Below are 26,133 nucleotides of genomic sequence, written 5' to 3'. Positions count from 1 at the left end.
GTTACTGCAAATTTTTATTCTTTCTACTTGATGATGTTTTTCTAGTTGTGTTACCATCTTACTCTGCTGTGTCTGGGAATATTTTGTTGAGGAGGACAACACAAAACCAAAGGGAAAAGGCAGCCATGCACAGGGACATATCAGAGTAAGGCAAACATGTTCCATAGCATGTTCCATAGCTGCGAGAGTAGCAGCTGCACATTGTGTACTGCTGCATTGTAGTTTGGGGTCTGAAATTTGAACTACTTTTCTTCTTAGTCCACAGAACTGCCCTCCTTCCTTTTCTAGTAGTGCAGACTCACAGAGTTTGTTAACTCTTATGTTTGGTGAAAGCCTAAGAAACCTTTCTACCCAAAACAGGCTCGGGGGTTCTTCTCTTCAGTCAGATGTCAAGAGTCCTAGATATCTTGGAAGATGACTGTATGTGGAGGAATGATGAATATTGCAGACTGGATGGACAAGCTCCTCACAACAAACGACAGGTATTTACAATTTGAAGTATTGTGTTGAAGTCAAATACTACTTGTAAAACATTTGGTTCAACTGATATGTTCTTTTCATGTAGTTAGGCTTCCATGAATGCATTCAACGATCCTGACAGCTCCAAATTTGTGTTCACGTTGAGCACACGAGCAGGAGGTCTTGGAATCAACCTGGCTACTGCTGATGTTGTAATTCTCTATGATTCAGACTGGAATCCACAAGTAGACCCCCAGGCTATGGTAAAATTCCAGATGGACATTTTGGTGTTTGTTGGGTTTTTTTTCTTTCTCTCTCACAGAACTTTGCTAGAAACATGTACTTCCAAAAGAAACTGGTATTTTCCCATTGTAGCACAGGAGTAGGATTTGTGAGACTGATTTTCAGTTCAAGTGCAGCCTTCTGCTGTGTGGAGCCATTAGTCCTTAGTCACATTTGGGCTACGCAAATTTGTGTTCCCGTTGAGTACACGCATGCATTGGGAAATGCTGGATGTATGCGTGAAGGAAAATAGCTTAGGTGATTCAAAAAAATGAAATCAATTCAGGTTGTTAATCCCAAAAGTAGAACACTTGAAAGCTTTACTATTGCAGGGAGTGGAGGTGACTGTGTGAAGCTCAGCTTTGATTTCCAATGTTTGTAGAAGTTCAGACTGGGTGACTGGCTTAGGTGGGAAAGAGGCTGGCCAATAGGTATGGTGTCTCTGATCAGGGAAGGCAGCAAATGGTGGTGTTACTGCTGTGGTTCAGAGCTCTCCTCAAGAGAAATTTGATAGGCAATTGCCTCTTTTCTCAGAAAAATTTCTGCTGTAGACTTGCAGTGTAACAACCAGAGGCAAAAGAAGATGATGCAGAGCACAGGTAGGTAGAGCAAGTGAGCTGCAGGCATCTGATCTCAGGAAAAAAATCACCTGATGGTGATTGTTTTTCAGCATCTTGATGATTTTTGTCTTCCAAGTGATGAGTTGGTTTTGACTTTTTTTGATGAACTGGATCTATTTGGCCGAGAAAATTTCATATGGCAATCACATTCTGATGGAGTTACTCAGTGTGCAGAAATCTTTTGTGGCAGGAAGTCTTTCAAGAATTCTCTGCACAAGAAAGAAACATCTAGAATTTGTGAATGATCTAGATGAGTTGGATTGCTGTGGTGTTTTGGGGTTTTTATCCCGGTAACAAGGTTGCAGAGGCCCCAGTCCAGGGCTTCTCCTGCCTGGACTGGGACACAGCTTCCCTGTTTGCATCAATACTCAAGGCCCACAAGATGTGCAAGTCACATCGTTGGATTCCTTGCCACCCTTTTCCCTGGAATGCCCCCAAGCCTTTGGACAAAGAACTGCTGAGTTGTACTGCTCTACTTGAGGTGAACCTTCAAGGCCTGAGGGATTTTCTTTTTCCTTTTGTCTTTCTTCCTGTGTTAGAGAGAGAAGACAAGGCAGATACTGCCAGGAAGACAAAAGAATTGAAAGAAACCCAACCAAATAATTTCAGCCTCCAGCAAATAAAGACTGCAAGAAATTGAAGTGAGTATGCAGCGGTGGGATGTCAGGAAGATGTGTGAATCTAAGTCTTTCTTCAGACGGCTGAGACGAAGAGCTGCATCTCCTGTCGTGATACTCGAGAGGTAGTTTCTAACATCATGTGCCTTCTGCAACTTCAAATGCTGCAGATTGGCCTTTACATGCTGGAAGCAAGCAGTGCAGAAAGCAGCTCTGTAGGTGCAGGTGGGTAAGGCTAGGGAGTCTTTCCCTTCTGACATCATCCTCAAGCCCAGAGGCGTTGGGGCTGACATGGAGCTGGGGGAAGAGATATTGCAACTGCCGTAGGAATGGAAGAGCTTGAATTCTGGAGTTCCTTCCTCCCTTTTTCTCAGGGAAAATGAGCAGCTGTCTTAGTCATGCGCTGGCTTTTGGAATGGGAAGGATGGGAGGTGTTTTGGAGGAGAGAGGGCTCTTGATCAGGTTGGGGATGGTGCTGTGCTCTGTGTCAAATAGTCCTCTGTGCAGCATCAGCGGTGCCAAGACAGAGACGCTGGAGAGCACGTGTGCAGGGAGTAGAGAGCAAAGCATGGGAAAAGTGGGTGCTGAAAGAGGGCAGGGCAATGACCTGTGCACAGCAGAGTCGGGCAAGAAGTGCAGCGTCACACCTGAGCCTTCTCACTAGGTTTCACTTCATTTCCTCCTTCTCTGATGCTGCAGTCCATGAGCTGGGATTCATTGCTTGGTGTGTTCTTGGAAACTTGGAGAAGCTGGCTCAAACTGATGTCAATGAGCAGTGGTGAAAGAAGGTTGAGAGCTGCTTGGTTCTGCTCATTGTTGCCAGAGTGCCCCGGTCATGCTCATTTCAGATGATCAGAAAACTGCTAGGCCACTCTACTATTAAATGTGAAAGTCTCTGCCACTTTCAAAGTCTCTCTCACCTCTCACTTGATGCCTCTCAACATTGGAAGCATTGTCTAGTTGGGACACCGGCAACAATTGCTTCAGGATGTAGCCAAGTTTTTAGGAAATCCCTCCATTGTATGTGCATCGTAAGAATGGATTTGCTTCTCTTGTGCAGAGCATCAAAAGCTTCATTCCAAACGAAGACGAACAATGTGGTGCTGCCACCACTGCCAGGCATGACGACTACTGCACAACGTGCACCAAGCTCTAGCACCACAAGCCAAAAGAGAGGCAGAACGGAGACACTGACGACCTGCCTGCCACGGATAACCCTGCCAGGAACCAGGATCCTTTGTTATCCAAGGACAGGAAAATGGAGGAACATCACAAGGAACTATCGAAGGGCATCAACACTGGCATCCAAGAGCCCTGGGGGGAGCTTCCCTGCAAGCCCCGCTGAAGAGCTGTGTGATTCTCTTCAGAAACATCCTCCCAGATAAGGAACCATTTCTGGTTGTAGGCAAGTGCCAAGACAAGATTGGTGGGTGTCAAAAGGAGTGTGGTTCTAAAAACAATGGGTGTTTGTTGACAAAGAAGAAACAACAAACCTGTGGCTTTGGCTGCAAGCTGGGCCTAAGGTTTTCTAGTTTGCTGACAAACTTGTTGGTGAGCCTTGCAGCTTTGCATTTCCAGGTTCTAAAGCTGGATTCCATGGCTGTTTGCTGATGGCTCTGGGTGTGGGCTCTGGCATGTTTGGGGGCTGTGTGTGTTAGGCCAGAGTGTGCACGCTGTAGTAGCTGCCTTCTAACTGCTTGCTTTTCCCCAATCGTTTTCCTGCTTGCAGCCCTCACTGCTCTCCTAGGCACTGAGCAAGGACACCTGCTGCTGAATTCCTCTGTGCCTGGGAAAAGCTGAATGGAGCTAAGCATTGTGAGCTGCCAGCTGAGAAGTCAAGGTTCCATTTCCATTAGGGGAGGGATTGTTGGGGAAGAAGGCAGGAGGGGAGAGCCTGGCGAATAGACTATGCCTAGGACAAATGAACATTTTCTCTTGAAATTTAGGGAAGCCGGGCTTTGGAATTGCTTTATGCAGCTCTCTCTGAGCAGCATTCTTCTCTCCGTGGTTTTTCAGGGATCCTCGGGGGATGAGAAGAATCCTTTCCCGGTGACACCTTTCCCACAAGAAGACAAGACAAGAAGACCTCAAGTTTGAACAGGAAGGGTTTGTTTCGCAGCCCTGCCTGTAGTTTCTGAAGCCACCAGGCAGAAGTGGCCCTGCAGCTCCCCGACTTTTGCTTCCCTGATCATCAGCACTTCTTTCGGGAGCAAAGAGAGAGGGAGACACGGGGGAGAGCTGCCCAGTCAGGGCAGCACCTGCTGAGTCAGTTGGCTAGAGCTGAGCAGCACTTGAATTTTTGACTCCCTGCTGGGCCTGTGACCTGGATTTGCCAGCAGAATTCCTAGAGTTGCTGCTACTTTTTTATTGTACACTTTAGTCCTTAAAAATGTTGTGCTGTCCTGTGTTGCAAGCAGTGGGGAATGCTCACAAGCTGACACCTGCCATCCCACGTGGCCTTTGCAGTGTCATTTTCCATCAAACACAAAGTTTTGTGACACCCTCGGGGCAAGGGGATGCATTGCCACCATCTATTGGCAAGCTTGCAAAAGAAAAGAAACACCGTGTGCCTGGCTGAAGGGCTGGAAGGCCCTAAAAATCCTCTCCCTAAGGAGGCAGCTGCTGAAATTCAAAAGGCTTTGCCGGTCCTCTTGGAGCAAAGTCACTCCAGTCATTGACTATCCTCTGCCACATGTCCCTGTTGGATGAATCCAACCAAAGGTTTTCTCTCTCCCTGCCCGTCTTCCAGGCTTTTTTGCTGAGAAAAAAACAGCTGACGTGACCAGCACCCTGCCTGACATTATACACTGCATCAGACACAATTTACAGTGACCCAGACTGGAAGCCAAAGTGCCTTACCTGGCTCTCCGGGTTGTAAAGAGTTCAAAGTTCTTTGCTCTTTTGAAGCCTTAGAAACACTTTTGTTCTTTTTTTTTTTTTTTTTAAATTGGTCAATGCAAAAGATCTGTATGTTATTTTTATTTTAAATACAGTTGTAAGTTATTTTGGTTCCTTTTAGAAAACTTGGTGGTTTCTTAGAGTAACGCTTTTCTGCCTTGTAAAAGAAGAGATGGAGGGTGGTAGCTGCCTTTCAAACGAAAGTGTGCAGAGAAGGATGGTATCCCAAAGTAAGCGTGCTTACAAGAAAGAATTACCTCCATATTCCACATCCTTTCATGATACAAGAACAGCTTAGTGAGGTACGGAAATAAAGTTACCCTTTGCCCTGGTTTTGTGGTTGCTCCAGTTGCCTGTGCCTGTGTCAACTCACATTGCCACATTTCACAACAATCGTTTGGACACTGCCACGAACAAAAGCAATACTCACACGGACGTTCCTCCTAAAGGAGAAAAACAAATCATTCTTCTTGATCAGGTCTGAGTGAGTGGGGCATCTGACAGATGCAGGCCTTTCCAAAGCCCGGGCTGCAGAAACCCTCACGGTCAACAAGAATTGACTGATTCTGGCAGTCAACGCTGCCTTCCAGTGTGCGTTGGTTTAACTTCACTCTACAATGGCTTCCTTTCTTGGCCTTAATACATGCATTTCGAGAGCATGGATGAGCAACTCACTTCATGGCTCAATCGAACTTCCAGAAAATCATTTTCAAATCTGGTTTTCACAAAGCATGATGTACCTTTTCCTCTCCATTATTTACAAGAAGAGAAAGGAATGTATAAAGAAAGGACTCTTGCTTTTAAAACTTAGATTTGGATTTATGCGGAGTGTAGTCATTTGAAAAGCTCTACAGAGCCACTGGATCAGCTTGAACAGGAATCTCTTCCGTGACCCTTGTGAGAGACAAGGGGCTTCATTCTTTCATCTACTGAGTATTCAAACTGGGAACTACCACAAATCACACAAAATACAAGAACATGGTGAGCTTAGCAACAGACAGAAACCTTTTGCCAGAACCTTGGCAGATCTTTCAAACACCGTCAAGAGAAACCAGAATGTTCTCAGCCTAATAATCCAGCAGATTTCTGATAGTGCAATAGTAGAAAAAAGAATCAAATACTTTCGAATCAAAACACCCTCCAGCACCCTCAAAGCATTGGGAGGCTCTGATTATTAGCCTCTGACCATGCAATTTGTCTCGCAAACAACACACCGCATGGATATACACAACCATCTCAATCTCCTTCAGAAATAACCAGGGCCATTTCAGGCACAGTCCATTTTCACTTCTTACTGAATTCTCTTTCTTCTATAATTCATCTAAAATGTACTGGGAATTCCAATCCATAATTGCATTCAAAGACGGCATGAATAGAACACTGAGCTAGTATGCTCAAGTACTCCCAATCAACAAGTCACAGAAAGGCTGGTTTAGCCACATTCTCTCGGTCTTCACTCCCAGGAAAAAGGGATGAGACAGGAGGAAATAGCACTCAAGTTGTGCTGGAAAGAAGGGGATATTTTTCCAGGAAAGAAATGGTTTCAGGGTTTTCCCTCTCCCCACACCCCTGGAATCTAACTGCACTTTGCCCAAGGAGATCAGGAACATCCCAAGGAGACAAGGAAATGCACCGGATTTTCAAAAAATGCAGGCAGTGGGCAGGTGCTGTATCCCATACACTTCCCCATCCATGCCAAGGGACACGCCGCGTGCCGGGCGGGATCTGGTGTCACCCAGGTGCCTGTCACAGTCCACTTAGAAGCCGACGTGGGATGGTTCGTACCAGCTATGATCTCAAGGTGCAAAAAGAAAAAAAAGCACAACAGAATTCAACAAACGAAAGGAATTAAATTTCAGTCCAAAGAGGGACTTTATTAATTTAGCCCGTAAAGCGGCCTGCGATAGAAAGAGAGAGAGAGATTTGGGCACAGATAGGGAGAAAATGGAAGAAAACGGGTCTTATAGCTATCACCACGGCTCCACAGACATCCAGCGTCTCTGAGGGTCCGGTCCAGAAGTCATTCCTCTGCCTCTGCGTCAATCAATGTCATTTCACGGTGGGGAAGATCTTCGGAATTCAGTTATTCCAGAGCTGTCTTTTATTCAAGTCCACACACCTCATCCCTTCTTGCAACCCGCCTGTGCAGCCCCTTAATTCTTTAATGGGTATGCCAAACTACGCTTGGCAGGCCACACATGCCAAGAGAGGAGTGGCCAGGACATGGCAGGCTGTGGAAGCAGGTTTTCTCAAAATATCGAAAATGGATGCCAGGGCGACATGTGCAAAGCCTTTGTCACACACCAGCTTTAGCAGGCACAGGACAGTTGCTCTGTACCAGAGTAAGCAGAACCTCTCCTGCTCTCCGGCTGTGCGCAGAAAGCGAGCAAACCAGCAGCTGAGCACGCTGCAGCAGGGTGTTCCGTCAGAACTTTGCCCAAGTGCACCAGAAAGTTGCTTTTCAGCCAGAATGTGCTCAGAATGCTTGTTTCTGCTTCAGCAAGCTTCCGGCAGCACTTGCACTGAGGGGCATAAGAGGCAGCGAGAGGGAACGAAAAGGAGCTTGCCACGATTTCAGACATGCATATCTCGAGCAGATACAGCTGTCCCAGAAGGAAGCAGGCGAAGGGAAGTTGTTCTTTAAGTACTCCTTCATGATTTGGTGCTTTGTCTATCTGTAGAGGGCCATTCACTTGTTTCTAGCCCTGTAACCATACCATATCAGTAAAGTAGCTCTTTACTTTTCAGTAATGTCACTGTGGTGCTCTCTGCACATTCCTTCATTGCTCAAATCAAGTAACATTACAGCATCATGATTTTAAGGACTGGGATAGGCCTCTCGCACTGAAAATGTGTCAGAAAATATGTTCTTAAGAAGTCCTTCTAGTCGCTGAGATTGTGGGTCTGCGTTGGATGTTTTGCACCTTTCGAGATTCAATGTTTTCCCTCATGGCTCATTTCATTAAGCAAGTGATCTATGGAAACTCTCTGTTCTGTGAATCAGAAATGACTGTACATACTTGCTCTTAGGGAAAACCATGCACAGCACCCCGTATATGCATGCAGTTTAGATGCTGAACAGTGGCAAAACTGAATGCCATCACTGGGCTTCAGTTCTCTCCAGCATATTGTCACTGTTTGAGATGGCTCAACACACAAAGACATGACTTCAGGCCAAGTAGAAAAGTAGGTAGGAGCCAAGTTTTTTACTACATAGTCTCTTTTATACTCTTTTCTAACGTTAGTGCCATATGGCCATTGGTTCCTAAACCTGTTATTATACAACACTGTTGGGCAGTTTTTCCTAGCACACATCTTTTGTGAACAACAGCCTCCTTCTTGCAGGTGTGCATAACAAGTTGTTTTTCTGCTTGGTTTTTTTGCTTCTTGCTTCTTTCTCTCATGGGTACGATGATTTTTGCAAACACGGTCTGTGTCTGTGAGCTGAGACAGGCTAGTTGCTAATTCCCACATGCATACTAGATGAAGAATGAAACCTCAGAGCACCATGCTCGGCATTGCACAATGTGGAGAGGGAGAGTGAGAGTGAGAGAGAGAGAGAGAGAACGAAGCACTTTCCCACAGCTTCAGGCTTGCACTGCTCAAGTAGTTTGAGCTGCCACAGAAAGAAACACCTGAAGAGAAGGTGTTCCTCAAGTACCCCATTCTCTTGGCAGTCTTGAAAGCACACACAACACACTGGTCCTCCATGACTGCCTTCCTCCCTTCCCCGAGAGATGTGTCATCTTATTTGGACACAGTTGCTCACACAAACAAGCAAGCACCGTGTTCCGTGGCTTCCTGCTTAGCCTTTGGCAATGGCACACCCTTTCTTTCTTCCTGCCAGGCTGTAAAAAGTCCTCTGTTTCTCTCTTGCCCAGAAAGAACACCCATGATGGTACAGAAGCTGCCTAGTGCAGAAGGGACAGAAAGAAGAAAGTTCCTTGCACTGTCCTCATCAGCCCTGTGTCTGTATCATCATGAGCTTTCAGTTAGGTGGTGACCAATGCATTCCCTGTAACTCCGAACACAATGACCACATGCCAGGACAGAAGCTGTTGTTGGGTCATTCTTTGTTGTAGCAACAATGCAACACACCATGCATCAGGGGTATACCTTTTCCTTCTCAGCTATATGGACTGTCCCCTTTCTTCATTCTTACAGAACCTAGCTTCTGATGTTACAACACAGGCAGCCTGTATCCTGCCCTCAGCCTGGGGTGTTCTTCTTCACTTTTTCTCTTGGTGATATATGGGACCCCAACACCGTCTCAGTCTCTGTGCAAAGTGGTCCTCTGACTCTCGCGCCAAGAAATATGTCAGCACAGAAGCAGTCACCACGCTAGTCCTTCTGTCTCCAAGCTTTCCAGTTAATCACTTTGAAGCTTATGAACATTTCAGACTTTTAGAGTTCCAAAATTTGTCATCGTATGTTTGAATTAGATGTAATTTTCAGTGCAGCATGTTGATTTTACATGGTAGATGCTATAAGGAAAAATAAGTGCCACTTTTTTTTTTGCGCCTCGAAATTTGGAAATTGACTGTTAGTGAGATCTCCTTGTTCTTACGTATTTTATTGGAGAGAACTGGGTTTAGGTGTTTTTAGGAATTTAATTGTTTGGTGCTAAGAATTATACATCTTCTTTATTAAGTACATTTCGTCGACTTTTCCTCTGTCCCTGTTCAACATTGCCACTAGATCATGCTGTGTAAACGCATAATCCCCAAAGAGATAACTCGAGAAGGAAACTCTTCTAGTCAGTCAAATGAAATGCATATATGTTTTGCTGACTTTCCTGTTCTATATTCAGAGTCTTAAGCACACCAAACTCAAATGGTCAGTTATATGTGCTAAAGATATTTTTTCACTCTCTCAGAGACCAACCACCAAAACCCCAGCTTCCAACAAAAATATAATTCATGCAAATGCCTGGTGAGAAAGTTGTTTTTGTTTCCACTTTCATCCACACCTATCGAACAGCAACATACACCATTGCATCTACACTTTTATTCTGAGCTTCATGAAGCGCATGATCATTTAGTTTCACAGAGTCAGCATCCAGGATTTCCAAGGAAACAACCACTGAATTTTTGATTCCACCCCCAAAATTCAGTATATCAAAAGATTGTTCCCAGAAAGGTCATCTTAGAATGGACATTGAGCAGCCTCTCCACTACACCCTAAATGCTTGGGTACATTTTTTTCTTCTGATGAAAATGAACTTAGTGTTTCTCTTCGAGAAGGCAATTTTTAAAATTTGCATTCCACTTCCAAAATACAACACAAACAAATATTTCTCTCAGGTAAGCAGTGCCAGCATAAAAAGGCGTTGCCTGTAATTACTTACTGGACAACTTTTCTTTCTTTTTTCATTGTTGTTTAACATTCTTATTTTGCTTGCTTCTTCTATATATACAGATCACTACAACTATAAATAGAGAATATAAAACTATTCTTAAGACTTACGAAATATATCATGTTCATAAAAATTGTCCCTGGGGACCATTCTTATTAGCAAAGCCTCTGCTACCCTTTCCTCTGTGAATTATCATAGACGCCATAATTTTTTTCTGTTGTGTGTCTTTGCAAAAAGCAAAAACATATTTTTTGTTATTACTCCTCCCTTCCCAGCAACTTCATCCTCTACAAGTTGGTTGCCTTTTTTATTATAGAGATGACATGTGATAGCTAAAAGCAAGAAGCCTCAGGCCTCCTTAGCAGTATGGCCATTAAGGCAAGCTGTACAAACATGCTGTTCACATGTAAAGAAGGCCAGAGTGGAGTTGTAAGTGCTTCACCTTGTATCAATGCATTCAAGCATTTATGGCCTGTTGCTGCTACTTATATTGCCTTAAACAACTAATTTTCTTGAAATAAATTTAAAAAAAAATAGTCTTATGGATTCTTACAAGATCAGAAGCAGGTAACCATCAGCTCATATTAAGAGAGCTATGTATATTTAAAGTGGATTATTCCTAATGCCTTGTCTTATTCACTGCCATGATATGCTGTTTTTAAACAGTTTTTTGATCAGGTGAAACATAACTGTGTGATTCTTTTACACCTCTTTAAACAGTCAGGAAATTAATTTTGATTTTTGTTCCATTGGTTTGGATTTACAGCTACCAAGAAAGGATTTAGTACTAGGCTCACATTAGTTACTGAAAACTATTTTTAGGTAATAGTTTTCTGTTTTAACACAGCAGGCTGAAGTTTTAAACCCTTCTTGGCTTTGGTTTCATTGTCAGGGAGACATGCTTACTTACCAAAGGAGGCTGTGGCAGGTGAAAAATTGTGAAAGCTTCCATGTCTTTTCTACATGTTACCCTTTATGAGTAGAAGCTGCGGCTTCTTTTAGTACACAGTGTCTCTTTTTCGTGTAGGAAAAGATTATTTGAGAAGTACATGGCTTCACATGAGCTTTCTCTTTGAAATGCACAGGATTGATAGGCATAGACTTTTTGAAAACAGATGTCAGCTGTCTGTTCACAAATATCTTCTGATTTAATATGTGATTTTTAAAATGCTACTGTGACTACATTTTCTTGAGGCTCTTCAAGCAATTTCAGCAATTTTACTGTCTTTATCGACAGCCCTGTGATACAGTGGTCTTTAATCTTTTAAATAAAATCCAGGTAAATTACAATTCTTTTCTTGTCCCAGTGTAGAAGTCTTCGCAGCATGTTTTTTGTCTCAGTGCAGCTCACAGACCAGGTAGTAACTGTTAGATTTCTTTGCTCAGTTTGTCACTTTTGTCTCATAGGCAAGTGACTTCATTAGAAGATATGAGAGGAATAGTTTCACTACCCTTTTGCTATTTTTCCCCAGCCCCCATTCACTGTAATTAGCTCCTCTATTTGAAAATACTTATAATTTAATTCATAAACTGAGTTAAATAAATCATTAATTCTTCCCCCAATTGCAGGTGTTCTGCTCTTTTCCTTCCTATTTTTAAACAGAAGCAGGAAAGACTTTCTGATGTATTAAATAACCTTTAAATATATTTTTTTCTCAGAAGGCAAAAATATTATAGTCTTTTGGTGAATACACTAGTCATTAATGGAGAAACCAGAAACTGCAGAACATCTAGTGCTCTGAACAGTACTATTTGCTAACAGTTTTTTTTCTTTTTCTTTTGTGGAAAATGAAGAAATAGAAATGTTACAAGAAGATTCTTTAGCATTTAGAGGCAATAAACATTCCAGGAAATAGAAGAGTTTAGAAACGCTAATGTTTCTCTATGCAGCCTTGTCTTTGTCTTACCTGCTCCACCCTCTTCCCTTTTTATATACCCTTTTTGTAACAGCTATGTACAAGAATCTCATCAGCAGACTCCTGGTGCTCTAGAGAGATTTATGTTTTCTTAACAGACACTTTCTTAACAGCATGTGGTTTGACCAGTTCTTGGGGGTGAAGTGTGCCCAATGAAGGGGTAATGCTCGCACAAGGCAGGTCACAGGCCATGAGCTGGGTCTGTGTTTGCCTGCTAGTAGGACCCAGGATCCCCTGTGTCTGGGATACGAAAATTGGCAACACAATGGGAGGAGTCTAAGGAGAGTTATGGTTAAAGTCTGAGCAAAAAACCAGCTTAATTTTGTGTAGGTGAGAGAGGCTGAGCATTTAAAAGGTGTTTGGCCATATCCCAGGGATAATTTAGGCCTCCTGATTTTGGGCCAAGTGATTTTGAGGATAAGTGGGGGGTCAGCAGAGCTGAGTGCTGATGCCACACCCTCTGTAACACTGAGACAAGCCAGGTGATCCCTTATTTGGCTTCAGACAAAAAGTTTTTACACCTCCATCACCCCCATCTCTAAATTAATTAGTCAACACCAGTTTGATCTATCTAAATTCTTTTCTTAGAGCTGGCAGTGGTATTTCAGTGTGTCAATTAAACAGCTGAAAAGAGTGTTATAAAAGTTGAATGTGGTCTTTTGCTAATTGTCCTCCAGAGTACTGAACAGGATTTGTTTGCTTAAACTATGACTGCTCCCTTGTGAGTATCTTTGGCCTTTTTTGTTAATTGGTTTTTAAATGTTATTCTCCTAGTTTTATTTAGTTTTAGGGAAGATAGTGAGAGAGGGAAAAGTTAGACTGGATACTTTGTTCTAGATTTTTCCATACATTATGGATTTCTACGCTTTTCAGAAAACATTGAACTTAAATGCAAGGAGAGAGAAAGTGAACTCTGTTTGAAAGCTGGTTTGACAAAGATTAAGAGCAAAATGGAAATTGATTATCTATCTTTCTATAAATACATTTTTAAAATTTTCTTTTACCGGCTGGCATCTTAGATTTTATTCCAAATACTCCTAGTATACCTCCTCATTAGGAAAACTTTTCTATCTCTCTTGTATAAGCTAGATGACTGAACAGACTCTCTCTACCAAAGCTTGATTTTTTGCTCGGCTGAGACTACAGAGCACTTTCACTTGTGCCACTTCTTTTGAAATGGTTTCATCCAGAACAGTGACACATCAGAAAGTCAGCTACATGTTTCAAGGCAGAGTATAGTGGGACTCAAAACACTTGTCTGGCTAATTCAATGTCTATTTAAAGGAATGGGGAAAAGAAGAGGCTGGACAGTGGATACCCTTCATTTGGCCATGAGCATGAAGTGTGGTAGGGGGATTTCCTATGTTGGTGTAACAAATGTGATGGAATACTAATTCCTTCTTCCACTGATTGTACTCTTAGATTGTGTGTCCAGCTCAACTGAGGAGAAAACTCTGGGACCTAAACACTTCATCATTGTAGCCTAATGCTTCTCCCTTGGTGGGAAGCAAGGCCTGTTGCCCGTGAAGTGTGGATTGACTGTGTTCATAGTGCAAAGTTCAGCGGGTGACATACCTGAGCCTTATTCCCTGTACTGCCTCAAACTCCTCCAGGTGGTTACTCATTCCCTTTTGTACCAGTGAAAGCCCCTGGGCAGAGTGAGGCCATGCCTCCTGGGAAGGGAAGGGAAGGGAAGGGAAGGGAAGGGAAGGGAAGGGAAGGGAAGGGAAGGGAAGGGAAGGGAAGGGAAGGAAGGGAAGGGAAGGGAAGGGAAGGGAAGGGAAGGGAAGGAAGGGAAGGAAGGGAAGGGAAGGAAGGGAAGGGAAGGGAAGGGAAGGGAAGGGAAGGGAAGGGAAGGGAAGGGAAGGGAAGGGAAGGGAAGGGAAGGGAAGGGAACATAAGCCCTGGGTTCAAAGACATGGGGAGTATGAGCACTGTAGAACCCCACCTTGTTGCTCTTCTGCAGAGCGGTCTAAGAGTATTTTTCTTCCTGCATTGCCAACATCATATTTAATTCTGTTTTGCAAAAGAGCCCTAAAATTAAACTTGATTTTTTAACTTGATAAATATGGACCATTTTTGTTCAACTTCAACTGTAAAGGATAAGGGTCAAAAAATCTGAAGACAAGTGCATGAGAGAAAGGTTCTCTTTCACGTTAAAATCTGCAGATGATTTGCAATGAGTCTAATTTATAAAATTTGTTGGTACACTCTATAGTCCTTTAACATAGTGTGAAACTGAAGACTGCAAGTTTACTCTGCACAACCCAGCCAGGATGTGTTCCTGTTAATGCTGTATGCTTTTATGTGGATCATGGGGCAACAACATAAATGGTTAGCCTAGTTTATTTACATAATATGCTGTTGGACCACATATGGCTCATTTTATGCATTAGATGAACAGTCGTGCATTAAAGTTTTCAATCAGGTAAAAATCTTCTGCAAATTACAAAGCAAACATTTTATGCTCTCTTTTTTTCCGTTACAAAACAAGCAAAAACAGGTACCACTTTTATCCAACTCACTTCTGTAATGATAATTGTTGCTTGGAATCTGTTCTTGCAAGGTATTGAATGCTCTGCTTGTAATCAGCATGATTTAGAAATGCAATCAAACTCTAAAGTCATAAATTGTCCAACATCATTGAAACCATTTGAGTGCTTAAATAGCAAATGCGCATTAAGTGTTTTGCTGGATGGAAACCAGCACACAAAGTTTTCCAAGTTTAAATCCTTAATTGACAAATTGATTCAAAGCAGTTCTTGTATCCAAGGCAGCAATGACAATGAGATGGTTGAGTAGTGAACTCTTTAAGGGCATCCAAGGGCAATGTACTCCATTAAACTACGCATAAATATGGCTAGGCATGGTTTGTTGTAGTCTCTTCTTATCAAACAGGCAAAATCTGGCTTGATGATTGCATATTGATGAATACAAATGAAATAAATTTGTCACACTGTGGGTTTCTGGAGTTTTATTTTTTGCCTACTAATTTAGTTCAAAATCGGCCTTTATATTATTATTTCTTTCTTCAAAGATTAGGTAATTTGTCTATATGATTTGGAGGTCTTTATAATCAGAAATATGTTGCTGAACCTTGTACTATTTTATAGTCTTTTAAATGCATATTTCTTCTGTTTCTCCTTCCTGGATTGTTTAAAATGGGGAATACTTTCTCATTCTTATTCTCTGAAATTTAATATACTTCTATTATGTTAAACTATTAAGAAATCCAAAACTGTTTAAATACTGAACAAAAAGATGAAGGTCCTTTTACCTGTGACTTTACACCTGAAGATGTGATCAACCTTGGCAAACAGATGCATCTCCTGATAGAAAGATGCCTTGCCAACTGTAATGAAAACCAGTAGCTTCTGACCCTGTACTGGGGCCTGACTACAGTCCTTATTGTACCACAGTTCAGTACTCTCAGAGGGTTGTAGTTGAGGCAGGAACCCAAAATACATTTGAAAATACTATAGGTGAGACAGGGACTCAAAATACAGCAATTAAATAGTGACCCCAGTAGTGAAAATCAAAAAATTGACAAGGCAACCTACACTTCCATATCATCCTCCTTTGTTTTATTTATGTTTAAAGAATTTCTTGATTTTGGACACTTTCTCATGCTTTTCTTTGGGCTGCATTTTTGTTTTGTTTTGTTTTTCATATCACCAAAATCACAGCTCAGAAGAAACAGAAAACTGATCCAGCTCTTCAGAAGTTTCCTCCAAATGCTCAACTGCTTTACAAAAGCTAAAACATAGCTCATCTCAATGGTCTAGGGTCCAGTAAACTTGAATGATAAAGCTCAGGTATTTGTCAGCGTAGGCTCTTCCACAGTTGTTTATTTTGCTATGGAAAACAACATGTGATCTGTACCCAGTGTCTTGCATCTTGCCATTTTAGGATTGTTCTGTCTAGAGTTGTATGTCTTGCACTATAAATTTGTCTGATGTGCTGTTGGTGTTGCACAGTATCAGGATTGTCTCTTGAAGCTCTGCATAGTGGCAAGGCTTCTTGCTCCTGCTTAACATCAACCACTTAACATCAGCATCAGGCAATCAATAGCTAGGAAACAGGGCACTAAATAACAAGGCTGGTTTAGAGATGAGATTCAAAACCCAGTGGCTCCTCTTGTCTGACTTGTAATTTAGCTTTTGGACTTTATTTTCCAAGCCTTTATCCAGACTGGCTGTTGCTGATGGACTTTAAAGCCCAGTGTAAGATCCTCAGACAGTGGACCTGTTTCCATTCCGCACAACTGCAAATCTCCAAAAACTGAGATTGGTAAAAAGAAAGGGAATTCACACCAAAAAAAGAGCATATATCTTCTGGATGCAAAAGATCAGCTACAAAGAGACTTTATTCTTAAACTGCTACAATGAAAAATTGATTTGTTGGGGGTGCAGGGGGGAGGGGTCAATGGTGGCATTAAGACAAAAATTTTAACTAGAGGTTATTGTGTAATATCAGGTATACAATGGTATTTTCTGATGAAGGCTGTGGTATTGAGAAAGCATATAACTAGATAATAATATTTTTCTGCTAGTAAATACTTTGACCAAGAGGCAGGCTACTGAAAACTTGAAATTTGGATGTTAGGGATTTCTATCTGTGAAGTGGCCTGAAATAAAAGCCAGGTAATTGACTTGTTTTTCTCATTTCTTTTGTATCAAAATGTCTTGGTTTGAAAGACAGGTGTCTGCCAAGAGAGGTTGAACCTTCTCCTAGAGCAGAGGATGTGATTTTCTTCCCCTCCTCCCTCCGAATTATTTAATTTTGTAAATTAAGGGCTTTCAGGCAAAGGTATGGGAAAAAGGAGTATCAGTTCTTTACTAGTATCTATAAACAAACAATAACAATAATAGCAAACCACAACTAGAATCAGAAAAACCAAACAGCAGATAACGTGAGCTGCTGAACCTTTTCCCGTGTGGTGTAATCACGGTTGCAAGCAGCAGGGGCGCTGTTGAGCTCCCGGCCGGGCAGGGCAGGTGCGATGACTCCCGAGCGGCTGCAGGTGGCGCTGTGGCGCAGGGTCAGGTCACCGTTCGGCAACTGCAATGGCGGATGAGAAACACGCAGCGCAGCAGGAACAGCTCAGGGCAGCGAGGGAACAGGGCAGCAGGAGCGGGCGCTCTCTCTCTCTCTCTCTCTCCGGCCAGCGAGAATTTTTGCAGTCACAGCAGACGCCGCTGTCTCGCGCAGCAGAGGGCGGGAGCAGGCAGCAGAGGCAGCTGGACTCTCTCCCGGCAGCAGCCACGAGGGAAACGCAGCCCGGGGGGTGGGGGGGAAACGCGCCCCTCCCCATGAGGAGAAAAGTTGAATCAAAGCTCACCCAGCCAGGAGGGAAGAGAAGCAGGGCACTGTTGGATTTCCTCTGGTAGCAGCTGGAAAGCCAAGAGCCAGCAGCCTCTACCCTCAGCGTCCGAACCACAAGAGTCAGTTCCCAGGACCGGCTCTCCCCCACCTTGCCCTGCCCAAACCTAGCCTTTGTCTTTTTACAAAAGGCTTGATCGCTCTGAACATCGGGCCATTTGTTGCGTAGCAACAGGGAATGGGAAGAAATTCTCAACCCCCGACATAATCCACCCCGAATTTTTTCCCATTTCAACATGTTACATTGAGCTTAAACATTTAGATTATATACTCATGTGCATTACTCTAATTATATACATATACACATACAGATATGGATACAGGCACAGTGTTATGGACAATTCAACTTTAACTAAGGTCTCTCTGAGGTATGCATCGTGCTTTTCCATTCTTTTGCATCACCTACCAGGTACACCCTGGTCCCTGAGTGAAAACAATCCCTCGGGTGGGTCTGTCTTTGCCTGAGGTATAATTAATCTAAACAGTTTTCTCTAGCATGCCTCTCATGTGTACCACTGGAACTTTATCCCCGTCTGCTGTTTGCAGGGGTTCAGATTGAGCAGGGCTAGCTCGGTTGGTGGAACTTCGGGTGTTAACTAGCTAGGTGGCCTTGGCTAAATGCTGTTCCCAACCTTTAAAAGTTTCCCCGCTTAAAGCTTTCAAGGTGGTTTTTAGCAGACCATTGCATCGCTCCACTTTGCTAGCAGCAGGTGCATGATAAGGAATGTGGTACACCCACTCAATGCCATGCTCTCTAGCCCAGGTGTTTATGAGGCTATTTTAAAATGAGTCTCATTGTCTGATTTAATTTTCTCAGGGGTACCATGCCTCTACAGGACTTGGTTTTCAAGGCCCAGGATGGTGTTACGGGCAGTGGCATGAGGCACAGGGTAGGTTTCCAGCCACCCCGTGGTGGCTTCTACCATTGTCAGCACGTAGCGCTTGCCATGGCGGGTTTGAGGCAGTGTGATGTAATCAATCTGCCAGGCCTCTCTATACTTATATTTAGACCACTTTCTACCATACCACAGGGGTTTCACCCGCTTGGCTTGCTTGATGGCAGCACATGTCTCACAATTATGGATTACCTGGGAGATACAGTCCATGGTTAGATCTACTCCTCGGTCTCGTGCCCACTTATAGGTGGCATCTCTGCCCTGATGGCCAGAGGCATCATGGGCCCATCGAGCTAGGAACAGCTCTCCCTTGTGTTGCCAATTTAAATCTATTTGTGACACTTTTATCTTTGCAGTTTTATCTACCTGTTCGTTGTTTCGGTGTTCCTCATTAGCTCGGCTCTTGGGGACATGGGCATCTACATGACGGACTTTCACAGGTAGTTTCTCCACCCTAGCAGCAATGTCCCGCTATTCATTAGCAGCTCAGATTGGTCTTCTTCTACGCTGCCAGCTGGCTTTTTTTCCACCTTTTCAACCAACCCCATAGAGCATTGGTTATCATCTATGAATCAGTGTAGAGGTAAAGCTTTGGCCACTTCTCTCTTTTAGCAATGTCCAGGGCCAGCTGAACGGCTTTGAGTTCAGCAAGTTGACTCGATCTCCCCTCTCCGTCTGTAGCTTTTGCGACCCGTCGGGTGGGGCTCCATACAGCTGCTTTCCACTTCCTATTTGCCCTTACAATACGGCAGGAACCATCAGTGAACAGAGCGTAGCGTGTTTCATCTTGTGGCAGTTGGTTGTAAGGTGGAGCTTCTTCTGCGCGAGTCACTTGTTCCTGCTCCTCTTCATCCGTGAGGCCAAAGTCTTCACTTTTGGGCTAATTTGTAATTATTTCTAAGATCTCAGGGTGATTCGGGTTTCCAATACGGGCGCGCTGTGTGATGAGAGCAATCCATTTGCTCCACGTGGCATCGGTGGCATGGTGGGTTGAGGGAACCTTTTCCTTGAACATTCATCCCAGCACTGGTAGTCGGGGTGCAAGGAGAAGTTGGGCTTTTGTACCAATTACCTCTGAGGCGGCTTGGACTCCTTCATAGGCTGCTAGGATTTTCTTCTCGGTGGGAGTATAGTTGGCTTCGGACCTTCTGTAACTTTGGCTCCAGAATCCCAGTGGTCGTCTTCGAGTCTCGCCAGGCACCTTCTGCCACAGGCTCCAGGACAGACCATTTCCCCCGGCTGCAGAGTAGAGCACATTCTTTACTTCTGGTCTTGTCCTGACTGGGCCAAGGGCTACTGCATGAGCAATCTCCTGCTTGATCTGGGTGAAGGCTTGCTGCTGTTCAGGGTCCCAGTGGAAATCGTTCTTCTTGCGTGTCACCAGGTAGAGAGGACTTACAATCTGGCTGTATTCGGGGATATGCATCTTCTAGAAACCTATGGCGCCTAGGAAGGCTTGTGTCTCCTTCTTGTTGGTTGGTGGGGACATCGCTGTGATCTTGTTGATGACTTCGGTAGGAATCTGACGTCGGCCATCTTGCCACTTCACTCTTAGGAACTGGATCTCTTGGGCAGGTCTTTTGACTTTGCTCTTCTTGATGGCGAAACCTGCTTCTAGGAGAATTTGGATGATTTTCTCTCTTTTTTCAAACACTTCTTCCGCTGTGCTCCCCCACACAATGATGTCGTCGATGTACTGCAGATATTCCGGAGCTTCACCCTTTCCTAGAGCAGCTTGGATCAGTCCATGGCAGATGGTGGGACTGTGCTTCCACCCCTGGGGCAGTCGGTTCTAGGTATACTGCACGCCCCTCCAGGTGAAAGCAAACTGAGGTCTGCACTCTGCTGCCAGAGGAATGGAGAAAAATGCATTTGCAATGTCAATAGTGGCATACCACTTTGCTGCCTTGGACTCTAGCTCATACTGGAGCTCTAGCATGTCTGGCACAGCAGCACTCAGAGGTGGAGTCACCTCATTCAAGGCACGATAGTCCACAGTCAATCTCCATTCTCCGTCAGATTTGCGCACAGGCCAGATGGGGCTGTTAAAGGATGAGTGGGCTTTGCTGACCACCCCTTGGCTCTCCAGCTCACGGATCATCTTGTGGATGGGAACTACAGCATCTCGATTAGTCTTGTATTGCTGGCGGTGCACTGTCGAGGTGGCAATTGGTACTTTTTGGTCCTCCACCTTCAAAAGTCCGACTGCAGAAGGGTTCTCTGATAGTCCAGGCAAGGTGTTCAATTGCCTCACGCCCTCTGCCTCAACAGCAGCTATTCCAAAAGCCTACTTGAGTTCTTTCGGGTCTTTGAAATAGCCGTTACGGAGGAAGTCTATGCCCAGAATATATGGAGCCTCTGGACCAGTTACAATGGGATGTTTTTGCCACTCTCTCCCCGTCAGGCTCACCTCGGCTTCAACCAGGGTCAACTGCTGTGATCCCCCCGTCACCCCAGCAATAGAAATAGATTCTGTTCTCGTAAGTCCCGATGGCATTAGGGTACACTGCACACTTGTATCAACTAGTGCTTTATATTTTTGTGGCTCTGATGCGCCAGGCCATCGAATCTACACAGTCTAAAAAGCACGGTTTTCCCGTACCTCTACCTGGCTAGAGGCAGGGCCCCTCTAGCACTGGTCATCATTCTCTTTTTGGTCATGCATTTCAGAGGTTCTTTCAAGGGGATCTGACCCATCATCTTCTCTTTTATTGTACCTAGCAGGTCGGCCACGGGAAGCTGAGGCTACCTTCGCTTTGGCAGAGCCCCCTCGGCCAGCATTTCCCTCCTTAAGCTGACGCAGCCGTGCTGCCAGGGCAGTAGTGGGCTTCCCATCCCACCTCCTCATGTCTTCCCCATGGTCATGCACAAAAAACCACAACTCAGCTCGTGGGGTGTACCCTCTCTCTCTAGCTGGGGGACGTCGGGCTCTGGTATTGGGGCTTGTGACTCTCACTGGTGCCACATTGATCTTCTTCATCTCGTCCCTAATTTCCTCCTTCAGGTCCTTCATCTCCTCTTTAATCTCCTTGCTGAGGTCTTTAACCACAGCAGAGACCTGAGCTTGCATTGGGTCACTGATCACACTTGCATAATACCTGAGCCTGTCAACTATTGAACCCACCGTCTCTCGATTGCCAGCAACATTAATAGTTGCAAGGAAAGGGGCATGATGGTCTGGCCCTCGCCTTATAAAGCTCCACATCATTGGCGTGGTGCACCTGACCTTATCAGGATCATTTTCGTGCTGTCCATCCCCCCCAAAGAGCATCTCCATTATGGCTGCTTCTCTCAGCCGTTGGATTCCTTCCTCAATGGTCTTCCAGGTCAATTTACGGTAGGGATCCTGCATTTGGTCTTTGTTGTCAAACTTCTCTCTTACACCCATTAAAAGCCTCTCCCAGAGAGAAAGGGGCCCTGTCTCCCTTGCGAACACTTTGTCAACAGCCGGGTCTTGGGCCAAGGGTCTCAAATTCCTTGCTTTATTATTATCTAGCTGCACTCCTCGGCTCATAAGGTCCCAAACCCGAAGTAACCAGGTTAGGAAAGCTTCGTGCGTCCGTCTCTTAACATCATCTCGCAGATTACGGAGAGTATCAAAGTTGAAGGACTCAGTGATGATTATGGGCTCAGATTCTACTGCTGGTTGTGAGGGCAATGGCTCCCCATCATCATTAACTGGGCGTACTGATTTGGTCTTATACTTTGTACGCACCAGAGGGGCAACTTTGGCTGGCTGTGGCTGCTCTTGGGATTCAGCTGGAACCTGGATGGTTGTAACATCTGTGGGTTCCACCGCTGCACCATCAGACTCTTTCCCTTTGGGGCGAGGAGAGGGTTTTACACCTGCTAGGGAGATGTATTCCTTCAGCAGCTGGTGTATTCTGTGTATCATCTCCTCCACTAGCACCCCCACCCATTCTGGACGGTTTGTTTCTGAGGCAGGCTGTTGGACAGGGTCAGGCTGTGGGGTATCCCCAGGCTCTGCGACAGCCTTGGGCTCTGTGGCTGCATCCCTATTCCCTGGCACAGGTGTTGGAATGGTTACCCAGGGTATTTTCACCTTATCCCGGAATGCAAGGTAGGATAAACCTATCAGCCACAGCAACACCAGGCACTGTATGATATCATAAGCATTTAGAGAATTTCCAAACCTTTCGAGCATTAGTTGAGTAGGCCCAAAGTAATGAATAAAAGGTTGAGAGAAACCTTCTCTTGGTGTTATCTCCTCACAAAAGGTACCATTACCAAATAAACTCCAAAAACATGTACTGACGGTGTTAAAAAACTGTAGCCATGTGCCTGCCGTTAAAATGAACTGAAAGATCCAGAAGTTCTTCACCCTATTGGCCCATTGTGCAAACTGGATGACAGCCACAATAACCTTAGTTATAGGACCCATGTTTAGGTAGGGAGCTGCAAATGGGAAAAATGTGGTCACAATTATGTGCTAACCAAACCAGGGTATACTCAGCATAGTACCACTTAATGAGGTTTTCATGTTCACCACACTAAAATAGGTCTCACAGAAACTGTTATTCATTTTTCTTCCAATGCCCTCGTGCCCCACGTTGGGCGCCAAGATCTGTCTTGGTTTGAAAGACAGGTGTCTGCCAAGAGAGGTTGAACCTTCTCCTAGAGCAGAGGATGTGATTTTCTTCCCCTCCTCCCTCCGAATTATTTAATTTTGTAAATCAAGGGCTTTCAGGCAAAGGTATGGGAAAAAGGAGTATCAGTTCTTTACTAGTATCTATAAACAAACAATAACAATAATAGCAAACCACAACTAGAATCAGAAAAACCAAACAGCAGATAACGTGAGCTGCTGAACCTTTTCCCGTGTGGTGTAATCACGGTTGCAAGCAGCAGGGGCGCTGTTGAGCTCCCGGCCGGGCAGGGCAGGTGCGATGACTCCCGAGCGGCTGCAGGTGGCGCTGTGGCGCAGGGTCAGGTCACCGTTCGGCAACTGCAATGGCGGATGAGAAACACGCAGCGCAGCAGGAGCAGCTCAGGGCAGCGAGGGAACAGGGCAGCAGGAGCGGGCGCTCTCTCTCTCTCTCTCTCTCTCCGGCCAGCGAGAATTTTTGCAGTTACAGCAGACGCCGCGGTCTTGTGCGGCAGAGGGCAGGCGGCAGGCAGCAGAGGCAGCCGGACTCTCCCGGCAGCAGCCACGAGGGAAACACAGCCCGTGGGGGGGGGAAACGCGCCCCTCCCCGTGAGGAGAAAAGTTGAATCAAAGCTCACCCAGCCAGGAGGGAAGAGAAGCAGGGCACTGTTGGATTTCTTCTGGTAGCAGCTGGAAAGCCAAGAGCCAGCAGCCTCTACCCTCAGCGTCCGAACCACAAGAGTCAGTTCCCAGGACCGGCTCTCTCCCACCTTGCCCTGCCCAAACCTAGCCTTTGTCTTTTTACAAAAGGCTTGATCGCTCTGAACATCGGGCCATTTGTTGCGTAGCAACAGGGAATGGGAAGAAATTCTCAACCCCCGACACAAAAGCAGCTGAATTCTTGCAGTCCTGAGACTGATACCATTAATTGAGGGAAACAGATTAGTCAGGGGGAGATATGGGACAAAGTGGCTGAAAATAACCTCTTCATAGACCCTGATTTTGGTACCCCAGTGATTTCTATCCCAAGTAGAAAGAAGGGTGAGGACAAGATTGTGTAGGATGAAGACGTGAAAGTAGCTAGTAAGAGGATAGCATGAAACAGTGCTCCTGGAAGCATGGAAAACAGACAAAATGAGGGAGTATAGGAAGAAAGGAGGCATTGTGATCCTCCCCAGTGTGGTGGGAATGAGAAACGGCAAGCCACTGGTTAGTGGGTACAACCCTGCAGGCACTAAAACCAATGATGGACTCAGAAGACACCCCAAGCTGCCTTATACCAGGTAATTATCATAGATAAGAATTTTGTAGTCCACAATATAAACAAATGTGCTTGCTTGTTTTGTGCACTGAGGACTGAATAAGACTTCTATACACACACTCACACACACACACACACACACACACACACACACACACACAGACACAGACACAGACATAAATATAAATACTTCTATAGTAGAAGTCTTGTGGGATTAAGATGACTACTGAGGGCAGAAGGAAGGAAGGACACCAGAAAACACTGCTGAATGAGCATACATTGTATAAAATACACCGAAACACTGACAGCTGCTTGTGCTTTGTTACTGCACATCAGTAGTTATGTTTCCTGTTTGCTGATTTACCAAATAAAACAGGTTCACTTGTTCTCTTTGGAGGGAGGGGAAGTGTTACGAGAGCTCTAGAAGCTCATGAACAAAATAAACAATGAGGAAGTCTCTGCGTTGGTCAATGCGAAAGTGGGGGCCATACATGTTTATGGAAGTTGATGGTAAAGCTCTGGCAGTGAAACAGCTAAATTAGCAGTGCTTAATGCTGGGATGTTAGCTCAATGCAGAGAAGCCCAGACAAAGAACTGGGGCTTAAGCATTGACGATTAAAGAGTTTGGAATGTCCAAAACTGAACCTTTGCCCTAGAAGTGGTAAAAACAATAAAAGCATCTAAAATCTTGCATATGATAGCCTCTTTCTCCCTGCCTCAAGTGAGTTTGTCATATTCCTCCAGTCTACTTCCCCAACACCTATTTTTTTCTCTTTTGAGAACACTGGTTTTTGAAATTTACTGGCCACAATGCCTGTTAGTCTGTAACAAAATAGTGGCCACTAGTTACTTATGGTGCTTATTTACTACTATCACTTTAAGGTCATTCCCTAAATCCCAGTGCAGTCCCTTTGCCAGACGCTCTCGGCTCCATAGGCTGCCAAAACAGTCTAGCTACCTGCCCTGTTGTAAGTTGCCACAATTTTTTTTAATATCCTTATTTCACAGCAAAATCCAGCACAAATATTTTGTAGATGTAGACAGCTTCTGCACTGTCTTAAAATAAAGAAGAATCTAAGGTGGAAAAAACCTAGTTGAAGCAGATATATTTGCCCATGGTATATTTTAATAGACAAATTTGAAGAAGAAGGACATCTTTCCATTTTTGTCCCCCCCCTTTTTTTTCTTTATCTCTCCCTCTTTTCATTCTTTGTCTTTAGAAAATACTTTAACATATTTCAGTGTGATAAAAGCTAGACATGGATCCATCTTTGGAAAGATGTTGTGATGTAGTGTCGGGTAAATTTGTTATTTAGACTTTTAAGTGGAAATGGAGGAAATTATGAAATTGAGGTTGCAAATAGAGGTGAATAATACATAAGTTCTTTTTCTTTTATATGGTAATTTCTCCTGCAGGATGAAAAACATAAGTCAAGCAAAGAAAATATAGTAACTTAGGTTTTGATGATTTCAGATTATCCTTTCTTTGTGTTTGAAGGTAAAACAAAATTCCAGTGTCGCTTACTCTCCTGCGTATTAAGAAAATCTTTAAAGACTTTTAACCTTTTATTCAACGTTATCCTATTTGCTTTTTGTGGTTTCTCAAGGTTTTTACCCCTTAACCATATCTGCATTATGCAAGTACTTGTGGATCTTTTTGTTATGCTACACATTTGTAGGGCAAAAAGGCTAGCTCATGTCATAGTATTTTACATCTGTTCACGTGATTTTAGAGACAGGTATCAAAGAATAATGGGGAAGTGGAACAGTGAATTATTCGAACCCTGAAGATGTAAATTAAAACTGGCAGTGAAAGTTTAGAACACCAGAACTCCTTTAA

The 26,133-nt window shown here is 44.2% G+C and overlaps 1 long non-coding RNA gene across 1 annotated transcript; it reads left to right on the top strand.

Moving 5' to 3' along the window:
- The first annotated feature begins 2,016 nt into the window (after positions 1–2,016).
- Positions 2,017–5,207, top strand: LOC146441400 (uncharacterized). The gene is made up of 2 exons (XR_014849882.1): positions 2,017–2,203; positions 2,678–5,207. It is a non-coding gene; the product is annotated as an uncharacterized LOC146441400 (long non-coding RNA).
- The last annotated feature ends 20,926 nt before the right edge of the window (positions 5,208–26,133 follow it).

Source organism: Lichenostomus cassidix, chromosome 2 (genome assembly GCF_008360975.1).
Source record: "Lichenostomus cassidix isolate B80296 chromosome 2, HeHo_3.0, whole genome shotgun sequence".
Lineage (NCBI taxonomy): Eukaryota > Metazoa > Chordata > Aves > Passeriformes > Meliphagidae > Lichenostomus > Lichenostomus cassidix.
Note: the sequence above shows the minus strand (reverse complement) of the source record. Positions and strands in the feature narration are given on the sequence as shown.